Here is a 16,399-nt window from a genome sequence, read left to right on the forward strand (position 1 = left end):
TGCATCTCTGCTTCCTTCACTTTCATCTCTGCCTCTTCTGCTTTCATCTGAGCTTTAATTTGTGCTTCTTATTTAGCAGAGTTGCACACTTTAGTTGCTTCTGCATTTGTTCAACCCTCTATATGCTTGTAACTTTAGTGCTGATCTCCTGAAGCGAGAGGATCTGGAAGATTGTGCTGTGAATTTATTTCAAATGTTTTTATTGAAAGATTTTGATACAATACAAAATATTATCAGTGCGGTTCACAATTGGGTACATACAGTGGGTATCGAAAGTTTGGGCACCCCAGCTAAAAATTTGTATTAATGTGCATAAAGAAGCCAAGGAAAGATGGAAAAATCTCCAAAAGGCATCAAATTACAGATTAGACATTCTTATATGTCAACAAAAGTTATATTTTATTTCCAAAATAACTTTCAAAATAACAGAAAACAAAAAAATGGTGTCTGCAAAAGTTTGGGCACCCTGCAGAATTTATAGCATGCACTGCCCCCTTTGCCAAGCTGAGACCTGCCAGTGTCATGGATTGTTCTCAATCATCATCTGGGAAGACCAGGTGATGTCAATCTCAAAGGTTTTAAATGTCCAGACTCATCTGACCTTGCCCCAACAATCAGCACCATGGGTTCTTCTAAGCAGTTGTCTAGAAAACTGAAAATAGTTGACGCTCACAAAGCTGGAGAAGGCTATAAGAAGATAGCAAAGCGTTTTCAGATGTCAATATCCTCTGTTCGGAATGTAATTAAGAAATGGCAGTCATCAGGAACAGTGGAAGTTAAAGCAAGATCTGGAAGACCAAGAAAAATATCAGACAGAACAGCTCGCAGGATTGTGAGAAAAACAATTCAAAACCCACGTTTGACTGCACGATCCCTCCAGAAAGATCTGGCAGACACTGGAGTTGTGGTACAATATTCCACTATAAAGAGATACTTGTACAAATATGGTCTTCATGGAAGTGAACATATAGACAAGCCTGATGCATTTTGGAAACAAGTTCTGTGGACCGATGAGGTTAAAATTGAACTTTTTGGCCGGAATGAGCAAAGGTACGTTCGGAGAAGAAGGGGCACAGAATTTAATGAAAAGAACCTCTGTCCAACTGTTAAGCATGGGGTTGGATCAATCATGCTTTGGGGTTGTGTTGCAGTCAGTGGCACAGGGAACATCTCACGAGTAGAAGGAAAATTGGATTCAATAAAATTTCAGCAAATTTTGGATGGTAACTTGATGCCATCTGTGAAAAAGCTGAAGTTAAAGAGAGGATGGCTTCTACAAATGGATAATGATCCTAAACACACCTCGAAATCCACGGGGGATTACATCAAGAGGCGTAAACTGAAGGTTTTGCCATGGCCTTCACAATCTCCTGACCTCAACATAATTGAAAATCTATGGATAGACCTTAAAAGAGCAGTGAGTGACAGACAGTCCAGAAATCTCAAAGAACTGGAAGACTTTTGTAAGGAAGAATGGGCAAAGATACCTCAAACAAGAATTGAAAGTCTCTTGGCTGGCTACAAAAAGCGTTTACAAGCTGTGATACTTGCCACAGGGGGCAGTACAAGATATTAATTCTGCAGGGTGCCCAAACTTTTGCAGACGCCATTTTTTTGTTTTCTGTTATTTTGAAAGTGTAAATGATGGAAATAAAATCTAACTTTTGTTGACATATTATAAGAATGTCTAATCTGTAATTTGATGCCTTTTGGAGATTTTTCCATCTTTCCTTGGCTTCTATATGCACATTAATACAAATTTTTAGCTGGGGTGCCCAAACTTTCGATCCCCACTGTACATACTTATATGAAAAAGAAAATCCCCCGCCAATTGGCTGGGGGTATATGAACAAATATCGAGTGTTTCAAAAGGTATTGTTTGTTTAGTGTGAACCCGTTAGGTGTGAAACGTTGTATAAGGTGGAACAGGATGGGGGGGGGAAGGGGGACACCAGTCTAGGACATAGGGTCGCAGTATTGTTCATTTATGAATATATTATCATCTTATAGAGCAGTTGGGGTTTTGTAGCCATAGAGCCCATTGGTTATTGAATTTGTAATGGGAAGAGTTATTAAGAGATTTGCAGGTCCAAAGTATGTGTAGGGTTGCTCCTGTTTCTCCGCATTGTCTCCAGCAAGCGGATGAGTGGTGAGGGTAAAATAAAGAGAGTTTGACAGGTGTAAAGTACCACTGGTGTAAAATTTTCATGTACAATTCCCAGTGGGAGCTACATCTAGATGCTCTGTGTGTGATGTTAAAAGTTCTTTCCCATGTGTGGGGTTGTATTGGTTGTGAGAGAAGATTCTCCCAGTTAGATAAGGAGGTGGATTGTAGGGTAAACAATGATCTGGTTATCAGCGTGTAAAAGGTCGATATCCCTTTTCTTAGGATATTGTGGTTTATTAAGAAAGAGGTATGCGGTTGTAGGAACCTTCAAAAGATGTGGTATTTTAATCTCTTGTAAGGAGTGAGCTATCCTCATCAAGTATGTGAAGATTTCACTATCAGGAAGGTGAAACTTCTGTTGGATGGTCGGGAAGGAGTCTAGTTTGTGGTTTGTATAGAGGTTTTGTATACAGGATATATCTGGATTTTCCCAATGTAGGAGGTTCAAAGAAGGGATAAGAAAGTGTAGTACGGTGATCGGGGTAGTAATTGCTTTTGACTGGAGAGTTAGATAATAAGAGGTCATACCAAGCTTGTGTGGAGGTCCGGATGCAAGGGTGTTTGGGTAGATTTCTGGATTGAAAAGTTTGTGGTAGGAATAGAATGTCACGTAGTGTTGGCGGAAGGTGAGGGAGAGTTTCCATAGTGGTCCACGTTTTTTCGATAGTTGGGTGCCATGAAAAGTAGAGTTGGTCTATAAGTACGGTATTATAGTATGATTTTAAGTGCGGGAGACCTGCCCCTCCTCTAGAGGTTGGGCGTATAAGCAGGTTTGTCCTACAACTGGGTTTCTTTGAGTTCCAGAGGAATTTGGCAAGTAATGCTTGTAGTTTGGAGAAGAAAGCATTGGGGACTGATATGGGGAGTATGCGAAAGATGTAAAGGATTTTAGGCAGTATGCACATTTTTAGAGCAGCTACTCTTCCCAGTTTCGATAATGTGGATGTGCGTAGGTTTTTAAGTTCTTGAGGGATGGATTTGAGTAGTCACTTATGATTTGAGGTGTAAAGTTGGTCTGTCAAAGTGGTAAGTTTAATTCCCAGGTAAGGGATGCTGTGGTGTTCCCAGGAGAAGGGAAAGCGTTTGAAGAGTATTTTCTGGAGCTTGGTAGGTATATTAAGGTTCAAGATAGAGGATTTGGGCGCGTTGAGTTTGTAGTATGATACTTCTGAGTATTTTTGAAGATGTGTCTGGATCGTTTGGAGTGATTTACGTGGATCGGTAATCATTAGTATGATGTCATCTGCAAATAGGCTAATTTTGTGTTCTCTTTTGAGATGGGTGATTCCTGTGAATGCTGGGTCCTCTCTCAGTTTTGAGGCTAGTGGTTCAATGAGTAGGGTGAAGATTATGGGGGATAGGGGACAACCTTGTCTGGTACCGTTGGAGATGTGGAAAATCTGTGATAGCGTATCGTTGGTTAGCACTGTCACTGAAGGGCTGGAATAGAGGGCAATTCTTGCCGATAGCATCCAGTCTGTGATTCCAAACTTTTGAAGCGTGAGTGTCATAAAGTGCCAATGTATTTGGTCAAATGCTTTCTCAGCGTCAAGGGATAAAAGTAGGGAGGGTCGTTTAGTGGTTTCTAATGTGTGTAAGAGAGAGATGAGTCTTCTTGTTGCATCTGGCGCTTGGCGACCAGGAACAAATCCTACTTGGTCTGGGTGGATTAGTGTAGGTAGGTGGGGAAGCAATGTTCGGCAACTAATTTAGCATATAGTTTCATATCTGTATTTAGTAGTGAAATCGGTCTGTAATTCTGGACAAGTTTGGGTCTTTGCCGGGTTTTGGGATAGTTGTGATTATGGATTGCAGCATTTCATTAGGGAATGTACCTGTAGAAGTGGCATGGTTAAAGAAAGCGGTTAGGTGTGGCGTAAGGTTAGGGGCAAATGTTTTATAAAATTCGTTGGTAAAGCCATCATTCCCTGGAGATTTGTTCAGGGGTAAGGTTTTTATAGCGTTCTCTATTTCCATGGGAGAGAATGGGATAGATATAGAGGTGAGTTGTGATGGAGTAAGATGGGGTAGACTAGTGGTAGTTAAGAAGTTTTGTATGGACAATGTCGTTGGGTGGTGTGTATCTGGATCATCTTTGATATTGTACAGGGTTTGGTAGTAAGTTGCAAAGGCGTCAACTATGTCCTTAGGGTTTGTAAGCAAAGTACGGGTAGTTAGGTGTAAAATGTAGGACATTTTTGATTTGAGGCATCTTTGTTTGATTATTTTTGTTAGAAGTGAGTTTGCTTTATTACCTAGGGAGTAAAATTGTGATTTAGTTTTTTGAAGGTTGAGGTCATATTTATATAGTAAAAGGGTTCGAAGCTGGTTTCTGTCTGAGGTGAGGGATGCAGATGTGGAGGCGTTGGGGTTTTGTTTGTTAATTTCTTCGTTTAGTTTTATGGAAGCTAGAAGTTGGTCGATTTGTTGAGATCTGTGTTTATTGATTCGGGAGTTGAGTTGTATGAGAATACCTCGCATATAAGCTTTGTAAGCGGGCCAAAGTGTGGTTATTGAGATATCAGGTGTAGTATTCAGGTCAAAAAATAAGTTATGAGCTTCTAATAAATGTTTTTGATTCTCTGGATTCTTTAATATGGTAGAATTCAGTCTCCATATGGGGGGTAGTGCTGAGCATTGAGAGTCGTCCAGGATTATGTTGATTGGAGCGTGGTCTGACCATGTGATGGTGCCAATGTTGGATGACGTCTCCGCCGATGATAAGTCTGCCTTGCTTTTGGGAAGAGATAATAGTGTGGAGTTTACAATGGAATTGGGTCTGATTGTTGTTTGGACCGTAAACATTCACTAGAGTATAGAGGGTATCGTTAAGTTTGCAGATCAGGATATGATAGCGACCTTGAGGGTCAGCTATTTCTGAAACATGACTGAATTGTATAGTGTCCTTTATAGCTGTAAGAACGCCATTACGTTTCTTAGGATTGGTGGCCATATAAATGTGGGAGAATCGATGTACAGTAGTTGTAGTTTGGGGGTCTTGGATGTTGCGAAATGTGTTTCCTGTATGAAAAGAATGTCCGCATGAGATGTCCGAATTTCCTTTTGGAGCATCGATCTTTTGAAAGGGGAGTTTAGGCCACGAACATTTAGAGATGTTATGTTAATCATAATGTAGATCCTTGGTACGGTTTATGGGGTAGTCGGGTTGGTGTTTAAGGCGTTGATCCAGGTTGGACGGATACAGTTGCGAGGAGGAGAATTTTATGGTCTGGGCAGTGCGGAAATGGCTCGGTCGGAGATTCAGAAGCCTTATTCCATGTTCATTTGGAAGACTTAGTTGAGCTGGTGAGGTGTTTGGTTGACTGGTGCTGCAGGAAGGGAGGGATGCGGACAGGGATAAAAAAGGCTTGCAAAAAATGCAAGAAACTTGAGTAGCTTGGTACGCTACTTCAAAACTGGGGGGTGTGAACAAGCATTGACCATAGATAAAGCCATGCCAAACAATGTTCTGTAACAAGAGAATTTTCTAATCGGGCCGATCGCCAGATCTCAGTAGGATGGGATATAGTGGGGTAGAGCATCAGAGGTGCGGAATTTAAAGTGGATTAAAAGTATAATACAGTATGTCAGTTATTCTGCTTCCATCTGATGCGTATTAGCAGAGGTGGATTGTTGGGGGTCCGCGGGTATTATGTTCCATGTCTTCAATAAGTCTATGCCCGCTTCTAGGTTTCTAATTGTGTAGATTCTTCCCTGGTGTCTGACAGTTATTTTTGTGGGGAAGCCCCATTGGTAAGCAATGCCATGGTTCCGTAAGGCTTTGGTGATGGTAACCAATTTTTTACGGTTAAGGAGTGTAGCTTTTGATAGGTCTGCGTATAATTTGATGTTTGCATGTGATGCCGGGAGTGGAGGGGGGTTTCTGGCTGCTGCCATTATCTTGTCCTTTATGTGGTAAAAATGAATACGCACCAAAACATCTCTAGGGATTGATGCTGACAGGAAAGACGGTTTGGGTATTCTATGAGCGTGGTCTATGGCGAGCTCTACATCTGAAAGAGACGGAATAAGGTGTTTCATATATTGTTGGATGTAGGGTAGCAGTGCCTCGTTGGTGATATTTTCAGGAATACCCCTAAATTTGATGTTGTTGCGTCTTGAACGATCCTCCAGGTCCACTAGTTTCAAAATAATTTGTTCGATCTCAGAAGTGTGGTCAGCATGTGTGTCAATCAAGTCGTTGTGGGCTGTTATTTTCCCCATCTTTGTCTCAATATGGCATAATCTGTGGTCCTGTTTTTGAATCACGGTAGTGATTTGGGCAAGTGATGATGTTAGGTCGCTGTGTAGCGTCTGCCTGAGTGAGAGGAGCATGTCTTTCATGCAGATTTCAGAGATAGGTTGGTCAGACACAGGGAACGATTATATCACTGAAAAATCATTGGCATGTTGAGGTGATGGATGGATGAGGGCTTGGTAGGTGGCTATAGTGTCTGTGTCCAGGCGTGGTCTGGATTTAGCTGGGCTACTTGTTGTGGGGGACAGGGGAGGAGATGATTCACCAGGGTCCCCTGGGTAGAGCGGTTACTGCAGCCTGGGATCTGTCTGCTGGATCCTGTCATCCTCCTCATGTCTGCCTGCTCTGTTCTGACAGCCGGTGCCATCTTGGATCCCTGTCTGAACAGCAGGGAAGAAATGTGTAAGTTTTCCCGGCTACTCCGGGGTTTTTCGACGGGGGGGCATTGCTGGGGAGGCTTGTGCACCTCTGCCCTTGCTCACTGTGTGGATTAAATCCCCTGGGGCCGGTGTGTGCCGTGTCGGGTCTGGTGGATGGATGGAGCGTTATTCACTGCACGTCCATTCCGGAGCTGGCCGCGCATGCGCCCCCTGTGCTGTGAATTTAGCTGATGCAAATCTGAGAGATCTGGTTTCCTGCAGATTAACATTATGGAGTTTGCTTTTCCTTAGCAGCTTGCACTAACATATCTCTTTGCTGATTCAAGGTTTCAGTTTTAGTTAATTCTGCTAAAGAATTATCTGTATTAGTGTCCCTTAAAAAGTCTGTATTTTTGGCAAACGCCACTGATAGCATTCCTAGGTGGCAGGTAGACAATCTATTGTCTCTTGGTTCTGCTGCATCATTGTTTGAATCTGAAACAATTGACATGCAGTGTGCAGTTCTGTCCCATAGGTCTGACAGAATGCTGGAGAACTCATCTTTAGTAGTTTCATAGTTTTCTCTGACTTGATTGTTTTTGGTGCGCTTGGGTTTTCACATTCGGCTCTGCAATATCTATAGAATCTGCATCCTAGAATGTTGTGTGGTCAAAAGCATGACGTACTTAATTTGATTCAGCAACAGAACAGCCTTGCCTAGATATTTTGTACTTTTGCTGAAAACGAGTACTGTCTTTTTAAGAAGATGAAAAGTGATTTAGAAAGGCAGAATAACACAGTTCTATGCAGAGAAACACTATCAGAAGGAATGCAGGAAGATTGTGTGACCATGTGCTCTCACAAGATGGAGGATGACACTAAGCTTAACCACTTGCAGCCTGCCTGCCCACAATGTACTGCAGATGGGCAGCAGCAACAGGACCAGCAACGTACCCATATGTCACTGGTCCGCTGCCAACACAGGGGGGTCACTGGACGCACAACCCTACCACCCCACATCTGCTGTGCCCACCAGAATGAGAATCCCAGTTATCGGGACCCAGTGATCACGTGATTGATATGCGATCACATGATCATAATGGCAACAAAGCTTTTATGAATCAGATTCATAAAAGCTTTGCTTCTTCTCCTGGTTAGCTGCGAAGGTGAAACGTAGCCTGGCTGGTTCCAAGAGAGGGACTTCTTGTAAGGATAGCAAGTCCCTAATCTTTCCCTTGTCATGAACTTTTCCATACTGCTAGTTGCTTTCCCTAACCAGTTGGGTCTCTCTCCCTACACTAGCCACAGGCATGAAGAGCACTAAAACACAGACTTAGATAGACCCTGCTGACCCAAGATGGATGCCAGGGGTCACATGAGCGCAGCATAGTCGACAAGAATGCTGCTCCATTGACCCAGGAAACCATAGAGAAATGTTGTTTCTGCTGAATCAGCACGGTCCGTGATATCGAAAAGGAATATCCGACTCCAATGGGCTATCCACTTCAGAGCTTTCGGACTCAGGCCCATTGGAGACCAGTCCATGGGTGCCTCTTGTACCGATGGGAGGTCAGCAGGATCAAAAGCTTTTGGGTCCACGCTAGACTTCTTGGAACACTCGCCACCTAGTACACATGGCCTCAACATATTGCAATGCAATTGCTTCTTGACAGGGTCAGCCTCTCAGAGACCAGATCATAGACAGGGAATGGTTGCCCTTGGGTTTCAGCTTACTAACTCAGATGTGTTTGGTATTCATCACTAGCACCCAGTCCACATGTTTGACATGGTCCTCAAATGCCTTGGAGATAGATCAGTACAGTCTTGAAATTTAAATTTCCAGACATCTTTCCATCAGGTGTTGGAAGATACTGGGGTCATTGCTGAGGCCAAAGGGCATGCGGTTGAACTCAAATAGTTCCAAGGGTATGACAAAGTAGGTTTTCTTTCTGTTCTGGTCCTGGACTAGGACCTGCCAGTAGCCACTGGCCCGGTCTAAGGTTGAGAAGAATTTTGCTCGTCCCAGTGCGATCAGGGACTCTTCTACTCCTCGAGGCAGGGGGTAGGCATTCCTATGGGTGCAGGCACTGAGTTTTTCCACACAGAACCACAACCCACCATCTTTCTTGTGTACTAGGACAACGGGGGCGGCCCAAGGACGTCCCAGATCACTCCCTCCTGCAACATGCTATGGAGAAAGTCCTTGACCTCCTGACACAGAGCTGGGGGAATGTGACGGTATCGCTCAATGACCTTAGTGAACCCATAATCTTCTGGACTGGAGGTGAACACTAGATGTTTCTCCAGTAGTCTCAGTTGGGGTAGGAGAAAATCTTTGAATAGGTTGTCCAGTTTTTCTAGTAGTGACCTGTATTAGGCTTTGTCCCAGGAATGTCATAGTTGCCTGCAGGTGAGCACACAGAGCCTCCACCCCCGGTTGGGTCTCAGAAATGCAGTGGTGGGGGACTGTGCATAGGTCAGCTAGGATGACATGCTTGGGTAGCGTGATAGGCGTATCATCCAAATTGATGAGCTGCGCTAGGACTCATTCCTGGAGAACAGTAGCCCCCCCTGAAGTTTCCGGTGAGATCCAATGGGGAGGGACCACGGTACCTCTTGAACGGGTGCTAGCAACAACTTCTGATTAGGGGGCGAGCATACCACCCCTGCCTGTTCTGATTGTTTCTTTGCTGCCCATGTTGGGCCCAAAGGCCTGGGGCAAGCTGAGTCACACTGCTTGCAAGCCAGAGCTATGGGCTAGTCTGCTATTCTGACAGCAGATAAGTCATTGTTGTTAAATTTACTGTATTATGTTGCATCTGAAACAACTGAATCCTTCTGAAAAGTTTTCAATATAGTTTTTGAATCTACCTGGAACAACGAATATACAAATGCTGAAGATACGAAAAGATTTCCAAAAATGAATCTGTTCAACGGCTAATTTGTAAGGTAAAGTCTACGGGCTTGGAAAAATCCATATGTAAATGGATAGAAAACTGGCTAAAAGATCATATTCAGAGAGTAGTGGTTAATGATTCATACTCTGAATGGTCTGGGGTCATCAGTGGTGTACCCCAGGGTTCAGTGTTGGGACCCTTACTTTTTAATATATTTATAAACGATATAGGGTCTGAAATTGAAAATCCCATTTCAGTTCAGTTCAGTTTTGGGCACCAATTCACAAAAAGAACATAGGGCAACTTGAGAAAGTACAGAGAAGGGCAACTAAACGGATACGAGGCATGGAAGAGTTCAGCTATGAGGAAAAATTAGAGGAACTAAATTTATTCTCTCTTGAGAAGAGGAGATTAAGGGGGGATATGATCAACATGTATCAGTGGTTCATATAGTGAACTCGGTGTAGAGCTATTCACTCTGAGGTCATCACAGGAGGACAAGGGGGCACTCTTTACGTCTGGAGGAAAAGAAATTTGATCTCCAAACACACAAAGGTTTTTTCACAGAAAATGTGGAATAGACTCCCTCAGAGTTGGTTCTGTCCAGCTCAGTGGATTGCTTCAAAAAAGGCCTGGATTATTTCTTAGAAACACAGAATATAACTGGATACTAACATTTATAGGTAAAGTTGATCCAGGGAATATCCGATTGCCTCCTGGGGGATCAGGAAGGAATTTTTTTCCCTGCAGGAGCAAATTGGAGCATGCTTTGCTGGCTTTTTTTTGCCTTCCTCTGGATCAACTGTGGGTATAGGATTATAACTTTTTTTTTTTTTTATGGTTGAACTGGATGGACTTTTGTCTTTTTTCAGCCAGACTAACTATGTAAATACAATGAAACAAAATTCTTCAATTAACGAATGCATCCAATATGAAATGAAAATTTCCGGTGTGCATATATCTTTATCATACAGTATGACAAGATCTCAGAGCGCCAAGATCAAAAGATACAGATTAATTTTATGCATATTATTTTTTTGTCTTAAATGGTACAGTATGCCCTCTCTTAACCTGTCATCAGGTAATAAGTACAATTATTAATATTTGAGATGATTATTAAACTAACTGGTAATAATATTTAGTGCCTGAAAAGGAGTCTCGATAGTTACATAATAATATTTACATATTTGAGCTGACTCGGATGAGCTTTGCTATCTCTGACCCATCTACTGACAGAAACAATGGTCTATCTGCTTATTTAAACTGGGAAACAGGTGATAGGAGCAAATGGTTAGGTCAGGTGAGGCTACAAAAGCTGAAAACATGTTAGTACAAAAAAGTATAGTTGTAAAAGGGGTTACAAGGAAGAAACATAAAATGGCTGAATCAAACACAAGATATACGGTGCAATCCAAAATATATAAGCAATAGTCTCTCTAATAAAAATGCACTAATCGAGTTACTAATTGTCCATATTGAACTTCTAACATAAAGCAGGCAGCTCCACCAAGATATGGGAATGGATCTCTGAAAAGACAATAGGGAACACAAGGGGGCGCCACTAAGTTTAGTATTAAAAACACAACTTTAATTAGGCAGCCAAATGTGCAGTCACATAAATCAATAAACAGAGCACTTGTATTAGCAATAGCATCAGTATAAAGGGTCCACACACCAGGGGGAGATGTCAGTAGTGGTTAGCAGCATGGATGGAAGAGCCAGGAGGTCGCACATCTGTATGGATGGACAACTGTCCGAAACCACTGTGGAACACAGAACCGCAAGTGACATCAGGCTGGAGGACAATTTGTTGATCGGGTAACACGTTTCAGAGCACCAATCAGCTCCTTTGTCAAACCTGATAAGCTGTATGAGAACATCAAAAGGACTCCAAATGTAGTGCACAATACAAGCGCTCTGTTTATGGAGTGCATATTTGGCTGCTTAAAGCTGTGTTTTTAATACTACACTTTGTGGTGCCACCATAAAATGGCTGAAGTCTACTTTCCATCATGCATGAAATTGTGAATTTAAAAGCCAAGTTCACCTTTCATTAAAAATGAATACACATATTTTTGCAGGTCAAAAAATGTGCATTTAATATTTCTTAAAACAGGAGCCTGCAAAGTGTTTCACCCACAATCTGTTGATCTGCCTGCAGCTCTGTTGCCCATACCTCCGTACGGGCTGTCATTTTCAGAGCTGTAGGCAGTGTGAATGAATTATGGGCGTGCTGATCAGCGCATCCACAGTTCTTTCAATCTACAGTGGGGCAAAAAAGTATTTAGTCAGCCACCAATTGTGCAAGTTCTCCCACTTAAAAAGATGAGAGAGGCCTGTAATTGGCATCATAGGTAGACCTCAACTATGAGAGACAAAATGAGAAAAAAAATCCAGACAATCACATTGGCTGATTTGGAAAGAATTTATTTGCTAATTATTTTGGAAAATAAGTATTTGGTCAATATCAAAAGTTCATGTCAATACTTTGTTATATATCCTTTGTTGGCAATGACAGAGGTCAAACGTTTCCTGTAAGTCTTCACAAGGTTGGCACACACTGTTGCTGGTATGTTGGCCCATTCCTCCATGCAGATCTCCTCTAGAGCAGTGATTATGGGGGAAAATAAGTATTTGGTCACCTACAAACAAGCAAGATTTCTGGCTCTCACAGACCTGTACCTTCTTCTTTAAGAGGCTCCTCTGTCCTGCACTCATTACCTGTATCAATGGCACCTGTTTGAACTTGTTATCAGTATAAAAGACACCTGTCCACAACCTCAAACAGTCACACTCCAAACTCCACTATGGTGAAGACCAAAGAGCTGTCAAAGGACACCAGAAACAAAATTGTAGACCTGCACCAGGCTGGGAAGACTGAATCTGCAATAGGCAAGCAGCTTGGTGGTAACAAATCAACTGTGGGAGCAATAATTAGAAAATGGAAGACATACAAGACCACTGATAATCTCCCTCGATCTGGGGCTCCAACGCAAGATCTCACCCCGTGGGGTCAAAATGATCACAAGAACGGTGAGCAAAAATCCCAGGACCTCACGGGGGGACCTAGTGAATGACCTGCAGAGAGCTGGGACCAACGTAACAAAGGCTACCATCAGTAACACACTACGCTGCCAGGGACTCAGATCCTGCAGTGCCAGACGTGTCCCCCTGCTTAAGCCAGTACATGTCCGGGCCCGTCTGAAGTTTGCTAGATAGCATTTGGATGATCCGGAAGACGATTGGGAGAATGTCATATGGTCAGATGAAACCAAAATAGAACTGTTTGGTAGAAACACAACTCGTCGTGTTTGGAGAAGAGAGAATGTTGAGTTGCATCCAAAGAACACCATACCTACTGTGAAGCATGGGGGTGGCAACATCATGCTTTGGGGCTGTTTCTCCGCAAAGGGACAAGGACAACTGATCCATGTACAGGACAGAATGAATGGGGCCATGTATCGGGAGATTTTGAGGGCAAACCTCCTTCCATCAGGAAGGGCATTGAAGATGAAACGTGGCTGGGTCTTCCAACATGACAATGATCCCAAACATACCACCCGGGCAACGAAGGAGTGGCTTTGTAAGAAGCATTTCAAGGTCCTGGAGTGGCCTAGCCAGTCTCCAGATCTCAACCCCATAGAAAACCTTTGGAGGGAGTTGAAAGTCCGTGTTGCCCAGCAACAGCCCCAAAACATCACTGCTCTAGAGGAGATCTGCATGGAGGAATGGGCCAACCTACCAGCAACAGTGTGTGCCAACCTTGTGAAGACTTACAGGAAACGTTTGACCTCTGTCATTGCCAACAAAGGATATATAACAAAGTATTGAGATGAACTTTTGATATTGACCAAATACTTATTTTCCAAAATAATTAGCAAATAAATTCTTTCCAAATCAGCCAATGTGATTGTCTGGATTTTTTTTCTCATTTTGTCTCTCATAGTTGAGGTCTACATATGATGCCAATTACAGGCCTCTCTCATCTTTTTAAGTGGGAGAACTTGCACAATTGGTGGCTGACTAGATACTTTTTTGCCCCACTGTATAAGTTTGTCTGCCATGGTGGCAGAGAGTATTTGTAGTTTTTTCATTCACATATTCCTGTAAATGAAAGACGTGGATGTGTGGGCAACGCCCCCACCTGCTGTCACCCTGTGGGGGGCAGTGAGGAGAGAGAAGTGGAACAAGAACATGTTACACCCTAAACACGGGTATAATATTCTTAAAAGTATACTCCTTTAAGTCTCATGGGCTAATCTAGTAAAGGTTTGCTATAGCAGGAAATCCACTTCTGCATTGAACACCTCAATTAGTGATAAATTGAATAAAACAAAGTAAATAAAACAAATTACCACCTAATCTAACTGGGTGTTTAAAAAATTTCTGCCAGGGAAATTTTTTTTTTCTGCACGCATATTAAAATCAGTATTTTGTCAGCATGCCATTGTGTTGACTGTAGAGCTGCCTATCAGGTCTATCAGATAGAGATAATTTTTTATTAATATTCGATGTAAAATTTTTTATGCTTAACCACTTGCCGACCAGCCACTGTATAAAAACAGCGATAGGGCGGCACCGCTGCGCAAATTCGCGTTTTAAAACGTCATTTTACAAAACAGGTAGGGGGCGCACGAGGCGCGCGACCTCCCTACCCGCGCAGCCGATTGCGGCCGCGGGTGTCAATCACCAGCAAACACTGACACAGAGCACAGTTGCATTGTTTACAAGGCAGCTCTGCTCCCTGTCAGTTCCCAACACACTGTTACTGAGAGCGAAATTTAGCTCTTGGGATCAGTGTGTTCCTGTGAAGTACACCCCCCCGCCCACTAGCAAAAACACTCCCCTCACACAGTTAACCCTTTGATTGCCTAAAAAGGTTAACCCCTTCCTCCCCAGTGCCATTAGTACAATGTCAGTGTTTTTTTTTGCACTGATCACTGTATTGGTGTCACTGGGGATGTCAGTGACCCCAAGTCAGTTCCTCCCCAGTGTCAAAATGTCCGCCGCAGTCCAGCCATAAGTAGCTGATCACTGTCATAAATTGCTGATCACCGCCATAAGTCGCTGATCGCCACCATTATTAGTATAAAAAAAAAATCCCAGTATCTTTCCCACCATTTGTAGATGCTATAACTTTCACGTAAACCAATGAATTTACACGTATTGGGATTTTTTTTTTCACCAAAAACATGTAGCACAATACATCTTGGCCTAAATTTATAACTAACTTTGAGTTTCCTATATATTTTTTATTGCTGAAAGTAAAAAATATCATTTTTCTTCAAAATTTTCGGTCTTTTTTTGTTTATAGCGTGAAAAATAAAAAAAGCGCACAGGTGATCAAATACCACCAAAAAAAAAGCTCTATTTGTGTGAAAAAAAGGACGTAAATTTCGTTTGGATGCAGCATTGCATGATCGTGCAATTATCAGTTGAATTAGTGTAGCGCCGAGTAGCAAAATGAGGCCTGGTCAGGAAGGAGGGGTGGGGGGGTAAATCCTCAGGAGGGCAAGTAATTAAAGAGAATTCCTCTCTCTCCGGTGAAGGGCTTTTCCCTGTCACAAGCAAAATGAAAACAGTATGAAAACCTTTTCCTTTCATTCACAGCTCACTCAGATATGGCTCTGAGTCCCAGGTCAAGAGCAACTTCTTGCTCCAGTCCTGCCTTATTTATACCACCTGCTGGAGGTCATCAGTGAACCGCAAAAACCGGTCCAGAACTACCCCTGCCATAGTGGCCTGGAATACCTGAACTGGACTCCATCTTAAATGTCGATAGATCACCTTGCCTTTCTGTTTCAATATTTTTATTAAGAAAGTTTTGTTTTATGAACACAACAAGCTCAATATAGGCCCACGCAGGGGCCGAGCGTAACAGTAACTCAGGAACAGGTACATCCTGCTGACTTGTATTACCAAATAATAAAATGTCCAATAACAGCAAGGAAGGACGGCAAAAAGCCGAACCAAATATTATCAGCAGTAGTCCAACAGAATACGGTAAAGAGAAGAGGATAGAAAAAAGGTTAGAAGAAAGAAAAAAAAAGGAGTCAGAAAGAAAACAGAGGAAAGGGAGACTAGAAGAATCACGGATCCAGGGCTAAGAAGCCTATCAATCGTGGGCACGACCACCAAATGTGTAAGACGTCCCGCGTAGACCACAATTCCGGAAACATCTATCTCCACCAGTGGGATTAAAGTGCGCAGTCCGAGCCGGAACCCAGTACCACCGCAGGAGAACTTTGTAGGCTGCCTCAAGAGTGACTGTACTGAATGAACATTTTGCCACTGTCCCCCAGGCCCTACGCCAATCCTCCGCTGCAATCGAGCCACCCAGATCTCACTCCCACTGAGAGACATAAGACGGGGTGGGGAGGCAGACCTACTGTTAAGGGAGGCATAAATTACAGAAATTAGACCAGGGGACCCTGCGGAGTGCTGACAAACGTGTTCAAAGGACATTTTGCGGTAAGGGTATGTAGAAGTATGACGGAGGGAAAGGACCCAGTGGCACAATTGCAAATACTGATAATATTCCCATGGCGGGACCTCCTTTGATGCTTGAAGAGATTCCCATGAAGGAAACGTACGAGCGTTCAGAAAATCATGTACGATAACAAAGCCATGGGAGGTCCACCAAGAGAAAGAAGGGGGGTGTTCTAGGCCTGGCAGAAATAAAGGATTGCACATTAGGGGTATCTGCCAGTAGCCTTGA

The sequence above is a fragment of the Staurois parvus genome, unplaced genomic scaffold (genome assembly GCF_062004578.1).
Source record: "Staurois parvus isolate SC_StPar_1 unplaced genomic scaffold, SC_StPar_1.0 ptg000217l, whole genome shotgun sequence".
NCBI lineage: Eukaryota > Metazoa > Chordata > Amphibia > Anura > Ranidae > Staurois > Staurois parvus.